General features: G+C 38.4%; 1 protein-coding gene and 1 long non-coding RNA gene across 2 annotated transcripts in view; one reads left to right on the forward strand and one right to left on the reverse strand.

Moving 5' to 3' along the window:
* Window positions 1-1,159: 1,159 nt before the first annotated feature.
* On the reverse strand, window positions 1,160-19,925 carry LOC130457463 (uncharacterized). Its single transcript, XR_008916689.1, has 3 exons — window positions 19,682-19,925; window positions 18,786-18,833; window positions 1,160-2,994 (listed from the first exon to the last, which is right to left on the reverse strand). It is a non-coding gene; the product is annotated as an uncharacterized LOC130457463 (long non-coding RNA).
* Window positions 18,990-21,462, forward strand: part of ABRACL (ABRA C-terminal like) — a 32,214-nt gene continuing 29,741 nt past the window's right edge. Inside the window, exon 1 of the mRNA XM_003340393.4 lies at window positions 18,990-19,195. The gene's annotated coding sequence lies outside the window, so the exon portion shown is untranslated. The remainder of the gene's footprint in view (window positions 19,196-21,462) is intronic.

The raw sequence follows: 21,462 nt of genomic DNA on the forward strand, positions 1-21,462 counted from the left end.
GAAAGTTCTTTCAATTGGGAAGTGTTGGGGGGAAAGATTTCCAGTCACCAGCAGGAAAAGTGGGTAACCCTCAGGAGAAAGTTTATTCCCAGTTTCTGTCTTCGGCTTCCCAAGACTGAGAGATCAACTCTTCTACCCACCAGAGTCTTCTCCTCCTCAAGATTCCAATCCCTTGGGGCCCCTCCCCCATCGAGGTGATCAGTTTCATACTCTCTTCAGACTGGCACTTTTTCTTTAGTGCCAGCCTCTGTCACAGAAGTCCTCAAGATCTATGTATTTTTTAACATAATTAACAATCAATACATTCTTCTTCATGCAGTCATTCAAGTGGTTAGAGAATAATAATGATAATGATAACAGCTAGTATTTATATATCCCTTTAAGGTTTTCAAAGCATTTTACAAACATTGTCTCATTTTATCCTCAAAACAACCCTGAGAGGTAGATGCTATTAATGGCCCCATATATAGGCAAGGAAAACAAAGCAAACAAGAATTAAATGATTTGCCCAGGGTCACACAGCTGGGTCTGAGGCCACATTTGAACCAAGGCTTTTCTGATTCCTCATTCAGCACTCTATCCACTGCGCTATCTTAGCAGGCTAGAGTAGAGAGTACAAATGAAACATGGTTGGGGCCTATAAAACTTTCAAGTCAAGTAGTCACCAATCAGGTCAATGGGACCCTTAAAACAGAAGTTCTGGAAATAAAAGAGCCCAAACCTCCAAAATAGACAGTCTCTGGTCTGGGTGGCAAGGAAGCTGGTTGAGCTATTAAGAAGACTTAGGAAGTGATGAAAAGTACTGGTGGGATCTAATATAATGGGCCATATGAAATAGTCACAAGTCTGATCAGAGGGGCCATAAAGTGGAATTTGTGGAGAAGAAAAGGCTAAAAATATGCAGGGAATTGAATTGGTCTGGGTAAAAGGCAATCAGGAAGGTTGGCAAAAGATGAATGGAAGCATGCAAAATCTTAAACTTTAGTTTAAAAAATCAGATTCATAAGTAAGATCAGGTAGGCATAGCTAGATAGCTATTTATCAAAAAGATCTGGTGATTTTAGTGAACTGCATACCTCAGAGGATAAACAATTGCTTTTTCAGAACATCTAGCTCCCTCTTCAAGAATAGGTTCAAATTGTTTTTAGGCTCCCCATAAACACAGCAGTCCCTTATTCTATCCTCATCTTTGTGACATTTTCCCACTTTCCAAGTAGAAGTCAAGTTTTCCATGGCTACTTGAGGTACTTAAAAAAAAAAAACAACCCTTATATAACTGAAGTCTTCCTTCTAAGTGTTTTAAGGGAATATCTCATTGTAACCCAGAATGTACAGACTCCCTTTACCTTTTCTTCTGGGTCAGTGATTAGCTTATACTTGGGACATAGCTAGCAGTCACTTGATTGAGGCAGAGATACAAACATCCCACATTCAGTTGTGTCTATCTAAAAATCCTACCTTCTCTAAGACATACCTGCTTTCTATGCTGTTAGGTCCTCAGAGCATTGTTTATTTAACAACTGGTAGGTATTTAGAACTTACTGCCTAAACTACCAGGTAAGACCTTTAAAGCTTCTTGACAACTAAAATCTATACCCAACTCCTTTTCTCTTCTTTAGCTTTTTTTTAGCAGCCTTTTTATATTTATTGTTCAATTTATTTATCTTACTTATCATCTTGAGCCTTTCTCTTCAAATCTATTCTCCTCAATCCCTTTCCTTCAGCTCCAGAAGCTCCACTTCAACTTTTCCTCAAATTCTCTCCAATTTCTCCATGTTTCTCCTCCCCTAATTCATTCTCTGGAGTTGTTCACAAGGCCAAAGTTTTCTAAAAATAACATCGCTTATTTTCTTTCTATTATTCAGCTCAAGCCTTCTGCTACTTCTCCCAAAACTTTCTCTCATTGAAACCAGTTCAGTCAATCCTGGAAGCCAAAGGCCATGTCTGCTAATCAGCTCCAGGCCTGATGAAGCAAGTCTAGTTACTAGTTTGTAAAAATCAAAATTAATGTCAAATAATAAAAATATTATATTTTAAGGGATTTATTAATGATTATTAGAAATCAAGGGATAAAGAGGGTGCAGAATAAAGACCATATGCCCATGGCTGATTAGACATTTCAAAACCCCTACTTTACCACTGCCACCATATTTGCTTCTAACCAAAAAGAGGGTGAGATCTTACACGTCCCCACCTTATATGCCCTATCTATAGGAAGTACATATGACAGGAAATCAGTGGGATGCCAGGAAGTGTAGTTCTTTTTTAGGGTAACAGATTTTCAATTATACATCCCCACCCCAGATCCATGGAAGACTAGTCTCTCCAATGGATCTTGTAAATATAACCAACTTTGAAATTACAATAATTTGAGGATAAGAGGAAAAGAGAACAAAACCAATAATTGCTAGGTGCAGTGACAAAAAGCCAGTTAGGGGGTAGTCCCCTTTGGCATAAGAGTATACATACAAAACAAATGCATTCAATCCCACAGTTTAGATCACCACATCCCAAAGTTCACTCTGGATCTTCTGGTGTATTGTGTGGTCTGTGGAGGCATCTTCATGGTGTCTTCTCCAAAGAGTTCACTTTCTGGATTCGGAGAGGTAGTATGTTTCTTAACCTAAAATTACTCTCAAAAGAATTTAAACTTTGCATTTTAGAATAATAATACATTCCCCCCTGAAGAAGATGTTGAAAAACACAGGGATCACTTAGGGATGCATGGCTGAGTTATGAGATATATGAAGAAGAAAATCAAGAGAAAATAAAAAACATTTAAAAATCCAAATAAAAGAGAAAAGATTACTTCTGGATGAAATATAGACTATCAAAGTCTTATTGTAAAAATTCTAAGTAAAAGAAAAATAAATTTATAACATGTCCTTTAATCAGGGCCCAATTAAAGTAATTTCTATCTCACAAGTCTATAGGGCAAAATGCAGTAATATTTCACTTACCCTTTTGCAGCCAATATTACAGGAAGTTGTCATACTATAAGAGAGAAAAGGGACTAGATTATAGGAGCAAATGGGAGCCAGGATGGAGCCAGAATAATCGATGTCATGTGTTTTATATAGAGTGTGTGGTACAAGGAAGACTTGCATTTAACCCGTTAAACATCCGAAACCTCAAGTCTCACACACATAAGTCCTTGTACTCTTTGCGCAGAATGTCATCAATCCACATATGATTGGTTTGGTCTCTTTGACCTTGTGCTTTATTGGCACTATGCAAGTAGCTTTGTGCTTCTTTGGCACTGTGCAATGGCTCTTTTTGCATTCCCTTCTCCTGGAATCAGACACAATAATTAAGCAAAGTCCCATTTTTTTTAAACAATCAATGGCATCATTTTTATAGTCTAAAGCTTTTTGAGTGTGCATTAATATTAGAACAAATGTATTTTAAACTTATATTACTGCAAAATTTAAAAAATTAAAGAAAAATCTTTCATCTTTATCATTATCCCCTGTATCTTCTACAATCCTTTTAACTATTACACAATACTGTTGACATGTGCTTCAAATACAAAAAGGAGTGAATAAATAAAACTCAGATACTATATTGCACATGCAAGGAAAGACAATAATAAAAAGGAGTTTTAAAAATCAAAAATATGGGGGCAGCTGGGTAGCTCAGTGGATTGAGAGCCAGGCCTAGAGACAGGAGGTCCTAGGTTCCAATCTGGCCTCAGACACTTCCCAGCTGTGTGACCCTGGGAAAGTCACATGACCCCCATTGCGTAGCCCTTACCACTCTTCTGCATTGGAGCCAATACACAGTATTGACTCCAAGACGGAAGGTAAGGGTTTAAAAAAAAACACAAAAATATATAGCTTACAATCAGTGACACACTGTATCAGCCAAGGAGAAGTAGAATACAAAGGTTTCTCACCAAAATAAATGACATCCATTTCCTTTTTAACTTAACCACTGTGAGAATATGTAGCATACCAGGCATATTCGCATCTTGAAAGTAAGATTGGTGTATTGATATTGTATCTTACGTGTTCATATACCAGACTCATGGACATGTTACTTATTGATTATTGTATTGCCAAATCTTCAGTCCAAAGGACAAAAAGAATTCCTGAGCAGGACATTATTTGCCACAGGGTCCTAGCTCACACCTTGTTAGACCACATTCCTTTCCAAGTCATATATTTGATTAACCTCCTCCTCTTTTGATTACGTGATTGTCAATTCAACAAATGTTAAAACCTATACCATGTCACATGTTCATTAGTTACCTCCCACTCCACATTCCTAAACTCTCCAATAAAAGTTTGAGGGCACGTGTGGAGTCCTCTCTCAATTCCATCTGAGGATTACAGCAACATGTAGCCCATATTTTTTAACTCCTCGTCTCTAAGTCTTTATTTCTATGTCTCTCTCTTTCTCTCCTCTATCCATTTTCCCTCAGTTTCCAATTTCCTTCTCAAGTGTCCACCCACAAGAATGTTAAGATGTAACTACAGGAGGTTACAGAGTACAAATGATTTTCAGAATAAAACAGTAATACATTAGATAATGTACTTTCAAAGAAGTACCAAAATCTGTTAAATTTAGATTTTCTCCACACAGCTTAGTCTTAGAATTTTAGCAACCAAGGAATGTATACACCCCCATTTAAGGATTAAGTGTTGAGGAGGATGGCCTATGACTGACATGTGCTAGCAAGTGACAAATCAGAAATCAACTGACAGACTCCCTGGGCTGTCCTAAGTCAAGCTTAAGCTACTGTTGGTACATGTGAGACACAGGAAGTGATGTAAAGAACTGTCTATATATTCGGTGTCATTTCCTCTCTCCAGACTCTCTCTCGCAGAGACATTGGACTTGGCAGTATGGGGAGCTTATGGTAGCATTCTTAGCATGCTTGGTGAGTGGGTTAAGCTGATTCTTCCTTTCCTTTACCTCCTAAAGCACTATCCTAATAGGAGATCCCTCATCTCAGAGGAGGCCTTATGGCTGGTAGATTGAGAAGGTCCCTTGGCCAAAGGCCTCTGAACTCCTACCTGGCTCAGCCCGGGCTGGAGCAGTTTAAATTCTCTTTCTTCTCTCTCTCTTCTTCTCAATTTCTTCCCTCTACTGTAATTAAGCCACCATAAAAATCCCAAACTGACTTGAGTATTTTATTGGGATTGAATTAATCCCTGGCAACCACTAGTATAATATGTTCAGTCAATAACCCCTAATTCAACCCCTTACAAGTCCCCAAAATTCACAATAGCCCAGTTAATTATAATAGCAAACATTCATATAAGATTCTGTATGACAAAAATAACCTATGAACTGATGGATATTTGTCACAATTTTTATAGATGTAACAAATCTTTCAACCTTGGCAAATATATTTTTAACAAAGTAAAACTTATTTGAGTATAGAACATCACCAAGAAATCTAGATTGTTCTGGTGGAAGTAAATTAAACTGAAGAATTTTGCAGGAACCCTTTTTTGCTTCCTGTTTCATAGAAACACCTTGGTAGGAACATTTCTTTGTTTCTCTACCTTTAACATAATATTCTTTATAATATAAATATAAAAAAACTTCATCCATTCAGAAACCACTAGTTAATTAAAACTATTTCTGAAGACCCTTTAGAATTCCCATTTAAATTCTTAGTTCATTAAAGTTTCAAAGGTTGTTAGCCAGGTTGAGTCCATCCATCAACTATGTGACAATTAACAAATGCAAAATGGAAAAAAAAAAGCTGTTTATGGACTTTTTCAATACTTTGTTCAGTAGTCACAGGGGAAAGGTAACAGAATATATCTAATAGTTAAAACATAGTAGATTAAACTGATTCAGTGTAACAGAACAGTATTGAATACATTAATATATAGACTTAAAACAATAAAATCAAATCTTAAAACAATCAGCAAAATACAATAAAATACAAAGACTTTTATAAAACAATGGAGTCTGAAAAGGTTTAAAATCTTTACCTTCAGTCTCTTTAAAGTTCCTTTCTCTATCCATTTAGAGTCCCCTTTTTCACATTTCTGGGATCTCCCATAGTGAGGGAGAATATGGTTTTGAGGCATCCCAAACTGGATGAATCTTAGAGATTGGGCAGGCCCAAATGGCAAAGGGTTGTAGGGAGATTAATTTCTCCCCTGAATCTCAGGCAAGATAACTAAAAAGATCAGTGCACTCATGAAAAAACCATACTAAAGCTAGAAGCTGTTTGAAATAGGTAATGCACTGCTCTTTCAAAGAGTGTGCCATACTTGTAATTTACTTCCCATTTGGAAGTTTACTTTCTTCTTCCCTTTCCCCCCTGATATAAAACGCTAAGGAGCAAGTTTGTTTCCCCTGCCACATGGACATGGAGTTAGGAGGTTAATAGTTTCCTATGGAAAATACACCCCGGCTTTTACCTGTTGTCCTGAGAGGTATCCTCCAAGTTAATGAGTTCCAAAGATAGTGGCGGCTACCAGCAGGAACAAAGTCAGGGCTGGGGCCAAAGTCAGAGCATGCATGAGCAGGACTAGGGGCAAGCAGGATAGGCAGCAGCAACCAAAGGCAGCATGGAGGAAAGAGGAACTCAGGTTCAAACAGATGGGTGAGAGAAGAGGCTTATCTCTTCTCCACCAAGAGTCCTCTGGCTAAAAATAGCCTGGCCAGTAAGGAAGGTGACCAGGCAAAAGGTGGGTATGGCAGAAGTAAAGCAGCAGCTCTGAAGAGAGTTTGAAATTTTCTTGGAGTTTGCAGGGGTGGGTGGATGGGGGGGGGGGTGGAGTGGGCGAAAAGCCTTGGCAAAAGAAACATGGCTTAAAAAAATTATCTAGGCTATCTTTTTAAAAAATGAGTTTTTTCTCATCCCTTCATAGTTGCCAAAAATGTAAAAATTAAAATTAATATCAAATAATAAAAATATATTTTAAGGGATTTATTAATGATCATTAGAAATTAAGGAATAAAGAGGATACAAAATACAGATCACATGCCCATGGCTGATTAGCCATTTCAAAACCCCTACCTTACCACTGCCACCATGCTTGCTTCTAACCAAAAAGAGGGTGAGATCTTACACGACCCCACCTTATATCCCCTGTGTACAGGAAGTACAGAATAACAGGAAGTCAGTGGGCTCCCAGGAAATGTAGTTCTTTTTTAGGGTAACAGATTTTCAATTATACAAGTCCTTCCTGGTCTTCTTTGCTGGACTTTCATCCAGGACATTTGCACTGTGAATCTAATAAGGATGTATATCTACCAGGTGCCATCCCAATGACTTCTCTTCTCTGTCTAGCCAAAGGTTTGCAAGTGTCTCTTTGGCAAGTTGATAATATCTATCTATCTATCTATCTATCTATCTATATCTATATCTATATCGATATATATATATGTATATATATATATATATGCCTTCTCAGAATAATGTTTTTAAATTCATGAAATAAAATATATAGGATTACAAATGAAATCAATACATACTTGTTATAAAATATTTCTTTTTTAAAAACTCAGACTTCAGGTTAAAAATCTCTTGTCTATACTATCTTGCATGGTGATCTCATCAATTCCCATGGGTTCAATTATTATCCCCTTAAAGATAACCTGATTGATATATCCAGCTCTAATCTCTGTTCCGAGCTCTGGTTATGTACTACCAAATACCTATTAGATATCTCAAACTAGCTTTGAGGAATGTAGTACGAATTCATAAATACTTGTTGGTTGATTTATTGTGCCTTTTGGGCTTATTAGTCATATTATTTATCTATATGATGCCAGTTCCCTTGAAATCAGGAGGAATGACACTATATTGCTATGATATCAAGGTTAAGAACTTTGCAACTACTGTCTAATTGCAATTTTCTTTCCTTCTACTACTCCCACTCTCCATTTTTCCTGAATATGTTATCTCTTCACTGTGGAGTTCACATCCAAGTCCTCCATATTCTTTTTGTAGCATACCAGGCATGCTAGCATCTTGGAAGCATGATTGATGTATTGATATTGTATCCTAGATATTCATTTACCAGACACATGGTCAGATCACTTAATGTTCATTGTATGGAAAGGGACAATCCAAAGGACTAGCACAAAGGACTAGCAAATTCCTGGGCTGGGCATTGACAGCCACGGTGCCCTGGCTTGGACTGCATTCATTTACAAAGCACGAGTTAGATTAATCTCCTCCTCTTTGATTCCGTCATTGTCAATTCTACCAATGTAAAAACCTACATTATGTCACATATTCATTAATCACTTCCCACTTGACATTCCTAAGGTCCCCAATAAAGGCAGGGGAACACATACGAGCCTCCTCCTCTCGCTCTTCTCTTACACCTCTTGCTCTCACAGCCCTTGCTCTTGCTTTTGCCCCTTGCACCTCTTAATCTTGCTATGGCCTATAATGGCCTCCTCATATTTGACTGATTGATACAGCACAGCTGCCCCACACATCTCCTATTAATCTCTTGACCACCTGGTCCATGGGGGATGTCCAGGAATTCTCAGCTCCATGTAGGTGCTTTTGTTTCTCATACTTATAATTTCTCCACTTGCTTTCTCTTGCTAGAGAGGTAATTATAGAGGTCGCACTCCCCACGTGTTTTAACTTGTGGTCTCTGAGTCTTTATTCCTGTGTCTCTTCCTCTAACAGCCTTATCTATCTCAAATCCATATTCCTCTAGCCTCCATTCTCCTTCTCAGGACATTCACACAGATAAATTATATAGGAATGGCTGGCAGATCCTATACTTTTTTTTTTTTAAACTTTACCTTCCATCTTGGAATCAATACTGTGTATTGGTTCCAAGGCAGAAGAGTGGTAAGGACTAGGTAATAGGGGTCAAGTGACTTGCCCAGGGTCACACAGCTGGGAAGTGTCTGAGGCCAGATTTGAACCTAGGACCTCCCGTCTTGTGAACTGTAGATTACTCCACCCTACTTAGTCTAATAAAATCAGGAATGTCTACACCCATACTTAAGGATTAAGTATCTAGGAGGATGGTCTATAATAGACATGTGCTAGCAAATGACAAACCAGAAACAGCTGACAGACCCCTGGGCTGTCCTAAGTCAAGCTTAAGCTACCATTGGTACAGGTGAGATGCAGGAAAGTGATGTAAAAATGTCTATATATTTCACATCACTTCCTCTCTCAGGCTCTTTTGCGGCAGAGAGGTGGCAGGCGGCAGTGTGCTGAGCCTTTCCGCATCTTGGTGTGGCGGCAGCTATTGTCTAGTTTAGTGGTGAGTTTACCTTGAAACCATACTGGAGGAAGCCTAGTAACCTAGTTTAGGTGTGGCGTCTTCTCTGAGCTCTCTCGGTGTTTAGGCTGATTTTCCTTCTTTACCTTCCAAACACTATTCACTTAGAAGCCTCTAACCTTCTTCAGAAACCTTGTGGTGGAGGACTTTGAACTTCCCTGGAACAGGCCAGGCAGGAGAAATCCTATACCCTACTTCTCTCTCTTCTCCTTAATTCCTTTCCTCTATAGTAATTAAAATCACCACAAATTTCCAGCTGACTTGGGTATTTTACTTGGGATTTCCTCTGGCGACCAAAATTAATTTAGATTTAAGTCACAACCCCAAAATTATCCTTACAGTTTCTAGGCCTGGTTCTCAATCCACTGAGCCAACTAGTTGTCACACAACTCTTCCATATTCTTATAGTCTTATTAATATTTCTCTGGCTTCTCCAACTCACCTAGACTGGACTCCATACACAAGTCATTTCTTTTTTTTTTTTAACCTTTACTTTCAGTCTTAGATGAAATACTAATCATTGGTTCCAAAGCAAAGGAGCAGTAAAGGCTAGGCAATGGGAGCTAGTGACTTGCCCAGGGTCACACCCCTAAGAAGTGTCTGAAGCCACATTTGAACCCAGAACCTCGTCTCTGGACCTGGCTCTCAATCCATTGAGCCACTACCTGCCCCTAATACTCCCAAACCAAATACCCTAGAATCCATCACACTTTTGATATTTTGCTGCCTCTTCACTGTTAATAGATAATCCTAGGTACCCTAAATATTTGCTTACATTGCCTTTGCCCTTACCCTTGAGGGGGGCCAAGTACCACTGGGGAAAATCATGAAAGCTGATTTCATCCATTATAACATTTATCTACATAACCTCGGTCATCTAGTGACACTGGCTTTCTTGTTCTTCAAGACATTCCAAAGCACTTTGCATATTTATACTGGCTGTCTCTCATGCCTAGAAGGCTCTCCTTTCTCATTTATTATCTCCTGGTTTCCTTCAAGGTCCAGCTAAATTCATACTTTCTTTAAGAAGCCTTTCCCAATATCCCTTAATTTTAGTTCTTTCTCTCTGTGATTATCTCTAGTTTATCCTATATGGAGCTTGTTTCTATAGAGTTGTTTACAGATTGCCTTTTCCATTACTGCTCTATCCTTAAGAATAGGAACTGGTTTTTGCTCTATTTTGTATATCCTCAGTGCCTAGTACAGTACATGATACATAATAGGTACTTAATAAAATGCTTGCTGACTGACTGAGCAGGACTTTGCATGCTCTAACATCAGCATATGTTTCTACTACAAATTAATTCCCTGTTGTATCCCTCACAGCACCTATTCCAAACCTCCTGCTCCCTTAAGCCTCCTATTCCATCAGTGCTATTCCTTCCCCTACCCTTTTCCATAACCTTTCACCTTACTTCCTACTTAATAGAGAAAACTGAGGGTTCCCTCCATTTTCCTCCTTGCCTCAATATATGTCTTAATATTCCTTCCTTCCTGTTTCTGAGACAAGGTGGTTTTCCTTTTGAATAGAGCTTCTCCCTTTGCAAGTGCCCTTGATCTTACTTCCATATCTTCCATGACCTTACTCCATCAATCATTCCTTCTCTGTATCTTTACTATTTCACTCTGTAATGGTTTCTTTCAAGCACCTTCAGATCACCTAAACAAATCTTCCTTCAACACTGCCATACTCTCTAGCTATTACCCTATTTCTTGCTAATTAGAATCTCATCATACATTTTTTTTTAGGGAAAGTCTTTCTTAAATCCTCTTATAGTTTTCTTTCCCCCCTTGTTTAATTATCTTGTATTTTTTTATTTATTGGGGAAATGGTTCTACTACTATAAAACTGACACTATTACTTTGGTTTTTTTTCCATTTTTTAATTTTTTTTTTAGAAATATTTTTCCATGGTTACATGATTCTCTCTCCCTCCCCGTTTATGTCCCACCTCCCAGAGCTGACAAGATATTCCACTGGCTTATACATGTATATATTATTCATTTTTGTAATAATCTTTTAAAACCAAAACCCCAAATCTGAACATGTGATAAATCATATGTTTTTCTATCTTGTATTTTTAAAAGTAGGCTCCTTTGTGGAAGTGACTGTTTTTCTTTTCTCTGATTTTTATAAGTAGTGCCCAGCACATAGCTGGTCATGACTTAAGTGTGTGTTGAGTTAGACTTCACCACAAAACCACTTGAACAAGTATAGCCTCCATTTTCCATCAACTTATTTTTAATTCCTTCTAATTTGACTGCCAGCCTTAAAGTGAATAAATCTGTCCTCAGACACTTACTAGCTGTGTGTCCCTAAACAAGTCACTCTGTCTGCCTCAGTTTTCTCAAGTGTAAAATGAACTAGAGAAGGCTATGGCAAACCACTTCGGTATCTATGTCACGAACATCCTAGCTGTGGTCACAAAGAGTCAGACACAACTTAAACAACTCAACACTACCATGACTACCACCACCAACATCAATAAAACCCTATTCTCTGAAAAGTTACCTAAATTGCTAAATCCAATGGCATTTTCTCAGGCCTTATTCTTCTTATCACAGAATTATTTGACACTGCTTACTGCCTCCTTCTCTTTGATACTCTCTACTTCCTTTGCTTCTATAATATAACACTTTCTTGATTCTCCTGCCTCAAATCATTCCCTCTGTGTCTCCTTTGCTGGTTCCTCTTCATCCTCTTGGCCTCTTACCATATATTTTACCTGAGGCTTTGCCCTGAATTTTCCTTTTTCTTTTTTTCTTTATACTTCCTATCTTGATTATCTCACTACTCCTACGACTTCAACTATCACTTCTACCCTTGATGTCTCCCAAAGTTACTTTTCTAGCTTAATAAACAGTTCCAGTTTTCTACAACTCTATCTAAATGCCTCACTATCATCTCAAACTTTCCTAAGCTAAAACTAAGCTTAGGGCAGCTAGTTGGCTCATTGGATAGAGTGCCAGACCTGGAGTTGGGAGGACTTGGGTCAGATCTGAACTCAGATATATCCTAGCTGTGTGACCCTAGACAAGTCACTTAACCCCATTGCCTAGCCTTTATTGCTCTTCTGCTTGGAATCAATACTCAGTATCAATTCTAAGACTAAAGGTAAAGGTTAATTTAAAAAAAAAAAAGACTAAGCTCATCATCTTTATCCCAAACCAAGGACTCTTAACCTGGTATTTATGAACCTTTTAGAAAGTTATTTTATAGCTCTATTTCAATACAATGTTTCCTTTTTAATCCTATAGGTCTTATTTTATGTACTTAAAAACATTATTCTGGGAAGAGGCTCATTCACTAGACAGCCATGGGGGTCTGTGACACCTGCCCTGAATCTTTTCTTTTTTTCTCTCTTTAAAGTCTCTATCAGTAGAACCATTATTAACCAGGTCCCAGTTACCTATTCCAAGATTTTAATTTTGGAATCATTTATTCCTTCCTATTCTTTATCCCATATAGCTAGTTAATACCTTAGTCCTATTGAGTCTATTTTTGCAATAACATTTGTTCCCTCTTTATCATTTCTATTGCTGCTTCCAAGATGGGGCCTTATTACTCCTCACCTGGAGTCTAGCATTAGCTTTCCCTTTGGCTGCCTCATTACCAATCTCTCTCCACTTTGATTCATGCTATTCAAGGTTGACAGACTATTCTTTGAAAAAAAGATAGTTCTGATTATGTTACTCTCTGGTTTAAAGACTCTTAATAGCGTCCCATTTCCTTCTGAATTAAATGCAAATTCCTTAGTTAGGTACTTAATGTCATTGTCCCAACATGCCTTTTCAGGCTTATTTCAATCCATTTATATCCTGTGTTTCGGTCAATTTAGACCACTTACCATGTCCAGAATATATTCATTTCATGCTTTCTCACCTCTGATTTTAGTCCCAGTACTGTCTATCTCTGACAACAAGCATTATTAAGTGCTTATTACCAAGTATTGTGCTAAAGTATGAGCTTTACAAATACTATCTCATTTGATCCTCAAAATAAGCCTGTGAGGTAAACATTATTATTGTCTTCATTTCACAGTTGAGGAAACTGAAGCAGTTAAGTGACTTGCTCATGGTCACACAGCTAATAAGTATCTTGAGACTAGATTGAATTCAATTCTTCCTGACTCCAGGCCCTCCCCTCACCCCATTCACTGTCACTTCTGTATTTTATGTTGAGCTCTGGGTAAAATGAGTATTTCTACAATAGCAAAAGCTATAAAACAAATACTTTGAATTGTCCATAGTACAAAATACATTTTACCAACTGAATATTATTATATTTTGTCTTTTTTTGCATTTGTCTTTTTTATAATTATACTATATTTTAACTTATTTTTATTTTTTTGGAATTTTTTATTTAATTAATTAATTTAGAATATTTTTTCATTGTTACAAGATTCTTGTTCTTTCCCTTCCCTATCCCCACTTCTCTCCTATAGCCTTCCCATAGCTGATGCACAATTCCACTGGGTTTTACAGGTGTCATTATTTTTATATTTACTTAAAAAAATTTTGAGTTCCAAATTCTCTTCTTCCCTTTGGCCCCTGACCCACCCATTGAGAAGACAAGTAATATGATATCAGCTATATATGTCACATTTCTACTTTATCATAAAAGTAAGAAATTTTTTCTAAAATGTTTATAATTAATTATAAAGTGTTATAAGATTTCTTCCAAGATCTATTTACCATTTAATTTTCTTGTCCTGAAGATATTTTAAATTTGGTAACAGAATGTGATGCTTAAAGTGTTATCTATATAAAATCCTAGTTAATTATACCTGTTCTCATGTAAAAAGAAAAAAACACTAATTCTCTTATTAATCCTCTACATCTCTTTTCTTTTTATTTTAACCTTCTCAGTAATAATTCTACTACAGAAGAGAGGCATGGCCTAAGTGACTGAGGTTAAGTGACTTGTCCAGGGTCACCTAGCTAGGAAGTATATGAGGTAAGATTTGAACCTATGTCCTCCCAACTCCAGGCCTGGCTTTCTATCCATTCTATCCATTATCCAAACTCTATCCATATCTAGCTGCCCCACCTACCTTTCTTTTCTACTGTCTCTACTTTATTTCTACTTTCATCATTTTCCTTCTGGACTACTTCAACAATTTTTCACTTAATCTCTCTCCTTCAACCCATATTTAATACTTATTCTGCTCATTAGAAAATGCTTATGTACAGCTACATTGGGTGGTAAAAGTAGAAGAGGTAATGAGGGAGAGAGGATTCAAAAATGTCAACTGAGTTTGTGAACCTAAATGACTAAAAAAAATGAAGGTACCCTGGATGTCAAATAGGGGATTTCTAAAAAGAGGTTTGTTTCAAGAAGATAAAGATAATGAGCCTAGTTTTAGATATTGTGAGTTTGAGATGTATACTGGATATCCAATTTGAAATATCTAGTAGGTGATTGATAGTGGTAGACAATCACAGGAGAGAGACTAGGGCTAATAAAAGAATCTGGGAATCCCTTGCATAGAATGGATAATTGAATTCATGGGATTGATAAGCCCTGGTGAAAATATAGGCAAAAAAGAAAAGCCTGGGACAGAACCATAACACCAATAATTATTGGGCATGACATGGATGGAGATCAAGCAAATTAAATTTGAGTCAGCTAGATAGTGCAATAGATATGAACAAATAGTTATCAAAAAGAAGAATAAGAGTATTTACAACAATGTGAAAAAATGCTCCAAAAAGAGAAATACAAACCAAAATAACCCAAAACTTGCATGCAGCAAATTGGCAAAATGACAAAAAAATTACAATAGTCAGTGTTGGAGGGGTCATGGGAAAATAGGCACATGGATACATTGTTGGTGGAGTCGTGAAATGGTACAACCATTCTGGAAAACATATTATACAAATAAGGTGACTAAAATGTTTATCCCTTAAGCTAGAGATTCTACTATTATTGAGCTTATACCCTGAGGAAAGCATTGATAAGAGAAGAATCCCCATATTTTTAAAAATATTAATAGCAGTACCTTTTGCAATAGTTAAGAATTGGTGACAAAATAGATGTTCATAGATTGTAAAATGGCTAAAGAAATTATGGTATGTGGATACAAAGGAATATTACTGTGTTATAAGAAATAATGTGTGAAATGATGAATAGAGAGAAGCATGGAAAGATTTATATGAACGGATGCAGAGTGAAATAAGCAGGAACAAGAAAGCAATATACTCAGTAACTATAATATAAATTGATGGAATCACACACACACACACAAAGTAAATTTAATAAAATTATAAAAATCAAGTAAAACTTGAAAGAAGTATGAGAAGGCCTTCTCATCCTGTATATTAAACATGTTTTCAGACTATTTTTTTTTAATGCATAGATCAGTTGTGGTGACATTTTTTCTCCTCACCAAAAAGCACTATTTATCATATGGAATGGATGTTTAGGAATGGTAGGCGAAGAGCTACAGGGAATATCATAGTGAAATAAGAAATAAAAATTATTTTTAAAAACTCAGAAAACAAAAAAAAATGTAAGCTCCTTGAGGACAAGGATTGGCCTTTTTTCTTCTTGTACTTCTATTACCAATAGCACAGTGCCTAGCACATAGGAGCTAGGTGTCAAAGTGGATTGAACATATTGTGCCTAGAGTCAGGAAGACTTGAGTTCATATGTGACACTTATTAACTGTGTAACCTTTAAGAAGTCACTTAACCTCTGTTTGCTTCAGTTTCCTCAGTGTAACTGTGAATCTTAAAAACTACTCAGACTGTACCTTAGAAGATTTTGTCTAGCTATTCCCCATTTTTAACAATGGAGATACTTGATCAGGAATGTATTGGGAACTTTTCAAATTACTCCACCCTACTCAGACAGTGCCTTAGGGGAAGATAAAGTTGCAAACTCCTGATTGAACAATGAAAAGTCCCCAACTCATAGTAAAGCTAGAACCTTAAGCTAGGTCTAGTTTTAGATCTAATACAAAAAGGTGCTAAGTACCTATAAAGGTTAAATTAATCACTAAAAGGTCAAGCAACTTACAAAAGGCAAGCTTAACAAAAGAGGTGTGAAGTACTCAGAGGATATAATTTAACCAGAGAAGGTGAGAACCAAAGAAGATGAGAACTAAGAATGGGCAGTCCTGGGAAAAAGCGTCTACTGTGATTGGTAGATGTGAAAATTTAGGGGAGGTGACATAAAAGAAAATTTCTTTAAAGGAAAGGGACTTATTGAGTTGGAAGAGTTAGTGTTGGAGTTGGAGTTGGAGTTAGTTGGAGTTTGGAGTTGAAGTGAGGACATTTTGAATGGAGTTCACAGTTGAATACAGTTTGGAGGCTAATTTCAGTTTGGAGTGAAAGAACCCAGCTTGGAGACGATCTTGTGGTGAGTGATAAAGACTGACTCGCTCTCCCTTAGGCTCAGGCCTAGGCCACTTTGGCCTAGACCCTTTTCTACTGCTTGGCTATTCTCTCTCTCTCTCTCTCTCTCTCTCTCTCTCTCTCTCTCTCTCTCTCTCTCTTTCCCTTAATTCCTTCATTTATATTAATTAAAATCTCCATAAATCCCAGCTGACTTGGGTATTTTCAGATTTGGGAATTTTCCCATGGTGACCACTCATTTTAGATTTTAAGTCAAAACACTAAAAATTATCCTTACAGTTTGGCCAAAACCTTTAGTTTGGCATTTACAATTTTTAACATTTACATAACATGGGGGTAATATAAGCACCTACTTTGCTGAGTTGTAAAAAGAATCAAATGAGATAATATTTTAAAGTGCTTAGCAAAATGCCTGGCATATAGTAGGGGTTATATAAACATTTCTTCCCTTCCTACACAGTAAGCACTTAATGCTTGTTGACTGACCAAAGGACTGACTACAGATTTAGAAGAAAAGGAGAGAAGATGAAATGAGGGTTTTTTCTAAAATGTTTAGCTGGAGGAGGCAGCTGTGTAGCTCAGTGGATTGAGAGCCAGGGCTAGAGACGGGAGGTCCTAGGTTCAAATCTGGCCTCAGACACTTCCCAGCAGTATGACCCTGGGCAAGTCACATGACCCCCATTGCCTAGCCCTTACCACTCTTCTGCCTTGGAGCCAATACACAGTATTGACTCCAACATGGAAGTTAAGGGTTTAAAAAAAAGTTAAAAAAAAAATAAAATGTTTAGTTGGGAAAGGGAGAAGAGATATAGGAACATAGCTACCCATAGTAGGATCTAGGGAAAGTTTCTTAAGCATGGGGGAGACAGGGTTCCCAGGAAAAGAATCCATAGGCAGGGAGACTTTGAATATAAGTGAAAGAGTAGGAATGCTAGAGCAATCTTCTGGAGAAGATGGGAGAGTATGATATAAAGGACACATGTTGAAGGATGGCTTTGGCAGGAAGAAGGGGACCTTTTATTTAGAGACTACAGTTCTGCCACTGATCTTCCTGATCAGATGAGTCTTACTCCAGGCCTGGCACTCTACTGACTTTGCCATATAGCTGAGGTGATGTGGACCTATCTATATTAGGGTAGTAAGTATCAGGACTTGATCACTAATTGAATATGTAAGGGTGGCAGTGAGGAGGGGAAAGTGAGAAGTGGAAGATGACACTTAGATTGTGAGTCTTGGTGACTGGGAGGATGATAGTATGGTGGACAGTAATAAGGAAATTAGGTAGAGGGGAGGGTTTGGGAAGGGGGCAACATAATGAATTCAATTTTGGACATGTTGAGTTTAAGATATTTATGGGATATCTAATACATTGAGATGTCCATCAGGCAACTGAAGATGCAAGACTTGAAGTTAGGAAAGAGGTTAGGATTGGACAAGCAGATAATGAGAGAGTCAACGGAATAAGGAGCTCAAAAAAACCCAGAAGTGCAGAAGTTGAAGAAATAATATATGAGAAGAGAAGAGGGTCTGGAACAGATCCTAGGGGTATCTCTTGGTGTGGTAGGAGTGACTTGGGTTGGAATCTGGCAAAAAGACATAGAGATTAGAAAGAGTGAAGAACAAAGGGAGAATATTGTCACCAAACCCTAGAGAGAAGAGGATATTGCTGAAAAGAGAATGATTGAGTGTCAACAACTGCCAGAGTTCAAGGATGATTGGATAAATCATAGATCTGCAATTCCTCATACCTCCACCACCAAATGTCTGCTGTTGAACATTTTTTTTTTTAGAAATAGAAAAGTAGATACATGGTTTAGTGGTCTAGATTTTTTCAAATGGTGTGATTAATAGTGGGAAAAGCACACTATATTTGGAAACAGGATACCTAGGTTTATGTCCAGAAAGAAACCTATCAGTTGATTTTTCATACCCTGAATTTATTTGGGTCACAAATACCTGTATTCAAGTTCCCCTGACACAGTTTTCTATTGGGCAAATTACTCAATCTTTTAGCATCTTGATTTTCTGTAAGATTCTGAGAAGATGCCGACCTGCATTAACAGGTTTCCTCATTTAGGGTTTTAGCTAATGAAATCCCGGGTTCAGACCCGATCCCAGAGGATCAATACCAATTTCCACTTCTTGCTGTTAGATATGTGTTTTTTCCTAGAGGGAATATCCCTTGAGGACAACTGACCTTGAATACTCTTGGCTGGTTATTAACGCTTTAGTAACATGCAGGGATCTGTCGAAGGAGAGAAGTTGCAGAAGTTAATACTAGCTTTAATCCAAGTATTGGTCCCCCTCTCCCAGACTAGGGACTGGCCCTCCTCTTTTGTCTTCTCCTGTTGGTCCCCTCCTTATAGGATGGGAGTGTGGGCGGCCCCTTTCCTAGGCACTTTAACTCATACTTTTTCTCCACCCTCTTCCCCCTCCGACGCCTTTCTCTATTGATTTCATAAGCTTCCTTCCTTGCGGCTCTTCCTCCCGGCGCCTGGCTGAAGACGAACACGATCTGTGCAGTCATCGAAAACCTTTTTGATTGAAGAAATTAAAAAAAAAAAAAAAGAAACCACCCCATTCAAACGAGTGGCCGAGGACTGGAAGGTGAGTACCGCGGGATGATCCTGCAAGCCCAGCTGAGTACAAGGGCTAAAACCCTTAGGAGACAAGGTTTGCCGGGTTTGGAAAGAGACAGAGTGTGTATGGGGAGCTATGCGGGGATTGGGGACCCAAGAATAGCGAAATGAACTAGGAGTTTGGAGGGTACCGTTTGAGATTTAGGGACTTTGGGAGGGGTACATGGGATTTCCCCCACCCCCCTTGAAAGCAAGTATAGGGGTATTCTATTCGCCCCGATTTTACCCGCAGCACTTCCGCACTGGGGACCACGTGACACTGGACCGAGCCCAGGCGGGGGTGGGGGGTGGATGGGGAGCTGAGGAGCGGATAGGGAAGCAATGCAGTTGTTTTGTTGCCCGCATGACCTGGCCTCTGATCTGTGTTTGTAAGTCAGGTCTGCCCAGAGAATCTCGACATTCATCCCCCACCAAAAAAGAAAATAAAAAATTAAGGAAGGAGCGAGAAGGAAACCTTATCTTGAGAGGCTGCTTCCAGGAATTTAAGCGTCAGCCACGGGGAAGGGGATCCTGGAATGTTATCCCTGGGGTGCGGCTGTGTGCTTCCCTGCTTCAGCCGGCGTCTGGGATGAGGCAGGGGATTTGAGAGGATACGGCTGTCCCCCTCACCCCCACCCCACGCCCGCCCTATTTTCGTTCTGGTAGATCCCTTAGTTCGTTTTCACGCTGCACTCCCCGGCGCCTCCCTGCCTGCTGCTGCACGTGGGCTGCTTCTGTCTGTTTGGGGATTTCGGAGACAATGGCTTTTGTGTTCAAGGCTCCTTTATTCTGAGAGATTCAACTGGTTGAATCCTAGGACAGTATTAGGATTTGAAGAATGGGGTGATCCGGGATCTTTCAACCCCTCTTCCCCCCCCCCCCCAGTTGTTATCCTCAGAGCCGGGGAGAATTAAGTACCTCCTCCAGTCTACTCACGAAGAGCACAGGGTAATCACATAAGGTGGGCGGAAGCGCAAATCTGAGAGGAAGTTAAAAACCTGGCCTTTCTTGCACTGCAGATAACTGACTGCTACGAATATTTGCCACAATGTTTCTTAACTAGCACTTTGTTTAAACACAAAAGGATTTATAATTTCTTGCCTTTGAATTATGCCTAGCCCTAGCAAACTTTAATGCCTTGGAATATTTTTGATACAACCCTAAGAGATGGTTGATGGGAAAACTTCCTTCATCTCACCCCACCTTTATTAAATAACAAATGTTTATTCTTCTAATGTAACCCTTGGTGTTATTTTTCTTTTGGCCAGCAATCTTAGCTTGTTTCCAGGAGTCCTGAGAATTCAACTCCCCTCTTGGGTTTCTTAATTATTGAAACTCCTAATTAATACCTGCCACAATTATTGGTGCTAATTAGTATGTCTTTTAATGAATTCTTGCATTTGCCTCGTTCTTTGTTAGTTCTTCCCTGTACTGAATGTCTTTCAACCGTCGTGTCTTTCAACCGTCTGGTTCCTTTGGTGCCCCATTCCCCCGTGCCAATTTTCTCATTCAATTTTCCCCTTTCCTATTTGGGTCCTGGTCTTCTCTTTATGCTCCCCCCCCCCCCCCAATAATTCTAGCAGTTTTGCCAAGAAATGTGTAAAAACTGTCTTTCTCTTGCTAAAATGCAAACGAGAACAAAACTCTGCCACATAGCGCTTTCACAGTCATTTCTAAATGTCATTAGGTATTTTACCCAATTCTCTGAAACTATTCCCTAGGCTATTATCTCTTCACCTGTATATCACAGCAATTGATTGCTGGAATTGGAGTCGGGAAGCCTGAAGTTAAAATTTCACTTTTGACATTTCCTAGCTATGTGATCCTGGGAAAGTTGTTTAACCTTTTTTAGCTTGTTTTCTCATCTGTAACGTGGGAATAATAATTGAACCTATTTTAGAGAATTGTGGTGAGACCTAAATAAGATAAATGCACAGCACTTTAGTGCTATATAAATGCTATTATTATTTTAGCTCACACTATAGGAAGGCGGGAGGTAAGCAGGTTGTGAAAGACTTTATCCACCTTATGGAATTTTATATTTGATCCCAGAAACAATAGAGTTTACTCTGGAGTCACTGGAGTTTATTGAATGAGGGATGGTGAAAACCCATGCTATTGGAAGATCACTTTGATAGAAATAGGTTGGAGGGGAAGACACTTTTGGTAGGAAAACCATCCAGAAAGCTGTTGCAATAGTCTGTGAAATGATAAAGGAGCCTGCACAGGGAAGTGGCAGTTATTAGAAGAGGTAAG

The sequence above is a fragment of the Monodelphis domestica genome, chromosome 2 (assembly GCF_027887165.1).
Source record: "Monodelphis domestica isolate mMonDom1 chromosome 2, mMonDom1.pri, whole genome shotgun sequence".
NCBI classification, from domain to species: Eukaryota; Metazoa; Chordata; class Mammalia; order Didelphimorphia; family Didelphidae; genus Monodelphis; species Monodelphis domestica.